This window comes from Molothrus ater, chromosome 5 (assembly GCF_012460135.2).
Source record: "Molothrus ater isolate BHLD 08-10-18 breed brown headed cowbird chromosome 5, BPBGC_Mater_1.1, whole genome shotgun sequence".
NCBI classification, from domain to species: Eukaryota; Metazoa; Chordata; class Aves; order Passeriformes; family Icteridae; genus Molothrus; species Molothrus ater.
In genome coordinates, this window is record NC_050482.2 from 69,610,386 (window position 1) to 69,614,351 (window position 3,966).

The following is a 3,966-nucleotide window of genomic DNA, read 5'->3' on the forward strand; positions in this document are numbered from 1 at the left end:
TTATATTGAAAGGATGAAGAGTTCTCTGTCATGATAGTCTGATTATGAGATATTACATATTAAATTACATTGAGGAAAGGAGATTTTCTTTTAATGCTTGAGATTCTGATCTCTTTATCATTTCTTTTATGTTAAAGAGCTTTGGGTTTTCAGGTCACTTCTGATAGGATATCTAACCAACAAAATAAAATAAAATGCCCTTTAATTTAGAGCCCTTTACACTAAAAAATACACAATTAAATTTTGAGATCCATTTAATTTTAACTTATTTTAAGCACCATCACGAACATCTGCCACCTGGCATAGAAATTGGTTCATATGGCAGGTGGGAAGATGAGATTTATTTAAAAGTTCTTTGTCTTTGATACTTTTCCCTGCTGTATTTTCCAGTGGAGTGATTTGAAACTGATGGCATTTAAATAACCATTTATTTCCATAATAGAAGAATACAGTTAAAAATACATAGGGAAATTGCTGTCATTCCAAGATAAGAATAAAGCAGAAGATATAATGGTGCAAACCATCTTCAGTCTAGTTTGGCCTCCAGCCATAACTTTGGCCAACACTTTGATCATTCAGGAGAAAATATAATTCCTTCCACCTCTTTTCTGTGCATGTACGTAATGCATAAATTGATTAATTTATTAACCTGGACAAAAATGTTCTCTTTTTCTCTCAGAAAGAGACAGTGCTTAGATCTCTGAGCTGATTGTATTCAGTTTTTAACTCATCCACAAAATCAAAATGAGCTTTGTGTCCTTCTCTGAAAAACCCAGCTTACACATGAAACCTCCTTCCCATGAGTTGCAACCTGTGCTGTTCTGTATATTCCCTCCCTTACAGACTTGTGTACTTTTTCAATATGTCAGGAATTCCAAATCAATTTAGGAAGATTAAGCCTTTCCCTTGATAATTTGCAGCAGTGTTACAAAGTAAGCATAAGAGGTGGGTTTAGAAATTAAAGGGAGCACAAGTTCTTCTGATAATTTTTTCCCTGCCTTGGCTTCCTTCATATCATTGCAAAATTTTTGTGTGGTGTTTTATGGACAAAGAAAGAAAGGTATTTCCTATCATCCTTCTCACGAGCCTTTTGACCTCTGTAATGAGATCATCTCATAGGATCATTTGTTCTTCCAAAACTTGAAACATCTTGAGCAAATGACCTCATCTGAACAGTTTAACCTGAAGAATTCTTGCTGACTCTATTATGAGCTTAAGGCAGAGCTAAGGCCTTACAAAGAGAGTGAAGAAAATTTGCAAAAGGCTCCCAGTACACTATTAACCAGTATAAAATTATGAAACTTTGCTTTAAATGCAACACTTGATTCTTGTGCCAGTGATTTCCCCACAGCTGAGTCTGACTGCAAAACAGTATTTTATATCTGATTCATTTTGTTCCCTCTTACATCCTAAAAGTCCTTCCAAGTGTTGAGGAGAGGAGGGAGAATGAAGAGACCAATTAATATGTTGTAATTCTGTGAATTTTGGATAGCTTACTTATCCAAACTTTAATCAGCTGTTTTTAAACTCCACTACCATTCAATAAATATTCCTGTAATTCTGTTCATTTGTTGATCAGGAATTTCAAGGAAACAACAAAATATGGATATATAATGGAAAATATTTTTGAACAGCAAATTGTAAAGTTGGTGACATGAAAATTTTCAGCAAAGGTCTGCTCTCTGAGTTCTCTGACATCTATTTTGAATGCACATAACATACTCATGGTGATTAATTCAGAGATCAGAAATTGCCAGAATTATTGGGAAAATAATTTTAAGCAAGAACTACATCTGAGAAAAAGTAAAATAATGTTTAAATGGAGGATTCACTTTGTGTTCAGCTAACACAGTTTGTCCTGTTCTGTTCTTTTTCTCCCAAGTCTCTGACAAAAACCAAAACTGAGCATAAGTCATTGCCTTATATTATCATTAAAGATTCCCGATTGCTCTTTCTTTTAACTTTATTTTTAACTGCTGAGGGAACTAGGCAGATATACTCATTATGGCATTCAAATCAATTCTCCAGCGTCTTCCTCAGAGGTTTCAACAGCATCCATTGTCCAAGGACCTCATTCCTGGACCATCAGTGTGTGAACCCAGATTCATTTTGGCCAGCAACTGAAAGCTTGCCACGCTTCATCTCCTCTTTGCTTTCCCTCCAGAGTCAGAACTGAAATGTCCCACAACTAAAAATCATTTTAAATTGAACCATTGTCAAATTTAACTACTTTCATCAAGTTTTTGTTCGAATCATTAGTAAATGCCAGAGGCAGACTAGGGAAAAGCAAAGTTTCCTACTCATTTGGGAGGAAAGGACTAGGGACAAAGAAAGCCTTTTGGACATTTAGGTTTAGTTCTTTCCTCTGTTACTACTTTTATTAGGGAGGTTAATCAGTAAAAGCTACACTTAAAAATGTTCACATTCATTCATGCAATGGCAGCTAAGCTATTGGGCTGATTTTGGAAACTGAATTTGGAAATAAGCACTGGTGGGATACATCCCTCTGGCCTATATTTTCAGATGTATTTCCATGTTTGGTTCCTGTTGATCTCAGTTAACCTTTAAGCCTTGATCACTTACTTGTGTTGTGTTGCAAGAATGTGCTGTAAAGCTAGATGAAGATTATTTACTTCTCTCATAATAGGCAGAACAAAATTATGGATCTAAATAATCAAGAGCACTGATTGTGAATATGGAGTGATTAAGACCAGATGCACTGAATTTTGCATGGTAGGTTCATTTTTAATATTCATTTTAGTATTACCCATAGTCCTTCTCTCATTTTATTGACCCAACAATGATCATGTATATTCTTGAACTATATTTTGTGTCTCAGCATTGAAAAAGTTTAAGTAATCAGAGGTCAGAGGGTTTTTTTTTTCCCTTTTATTAGAAATATTTGAAAACATTTATTTTTTTAAAATTTAAGACATTTTTTTGTACCTGCAGTGATTTAAACGTTATTAGGATAAATATTTCTGAGAGAATAAGAATTTTCTTTATTTTTTTTCTAAAACAGGTAGAAGTTTGTGATCTTGTTGCAGTATTTTCTATTATAATACTCATAATATCTGGTAGTATTAAAATATGTAATTGCTAAAGTAATGTGTTTTATGTGGCAAAAACAATCTTGTGCCTGTATAAAAATAACTGTGAATAAACTTACATAAAAGCACTTGATTATTTGTTGGATAAATAATAGCATATGAGATATTACATCATTAATAAATACATATCAAAATCTGAACTTGAAAATCTGAGCCTGTTCTAAAAAAACCCCTCTTTCAGCTGGTGCAAATTGTTAGAGGTCCTTTTATTTCCAAGTAACTTCCCTGTGTGGCTCAAGATCCACATTTTGGTGGTTTTTTTGCTCAGCAGCAGGCTGGGAAGCCAGCCAGAGCCTTTGGAAGGAGCTGTGGGGATGATTCCCACTTGTGTCTTCATCCCAGGGCTGCACCTCTCTGACATCCTTGGATTTGTGCCTCAGCCTCAACCTCCAAGTTTAGCAAACCACAGGGGCTGCACATTCTGAAGGTGAAATTGCCACTCTTAGTGGGGTCCTTGTGTTGTTCCCTCCTGTTTTACTCACTCCAGGGTACTCTGGGAGAAAGGTTAGGAAGATGGAAAACAAGTGAGCCAAGAGAACTTTGGAGAGCATCTGATGGGAGAGGATACGACAACGTCTAAAAGAAAGACAAAGAGGATGATGAAGTAGAATGAAAATACAATTTTTTCCATAGTGCAGATCATATCTTGGTAGAGATATTAGTTCTGATTTTCCACTGGCTTGAAGGGGTACAACTGGTGTACACACTGTGATGGATTTTGCATGGAATTGTGATAATTTCTGCCCTCTGATGATATGGAACATAATTTTGGGGCCCATGAAATAAGCCTAATAACCTATTTGCTGTCCTTTTGTATGACAGTAGTCCTCTGAAGAGTAAACTTTGTGACTCTTGT

At 35.4% G+C, this 3,966-nt stretch overlaps 1 long non-coding RNA gene across 1 annotated transcript; it reads left to right on the forward strand.

Moving 5' to 3' along the window:
* Nucleotides 1-1,167: 1,167 nt before the first annotated feature.
* On the forward strand, nucleotides 1,168-3,250 carry LOC118698012 (uncharacterized). Its single transcript, XR_004981826.1, has 2 exons — nucleotides 1,168-2,733; nucleotides 3,023-3,250. It is a non-coding gene; the product is annotated as an uncharacterized LOC118698012 (long non-coding RNA).
* Nucleotides 3,251-3,966: the final 716 nt, after the last annotated feature.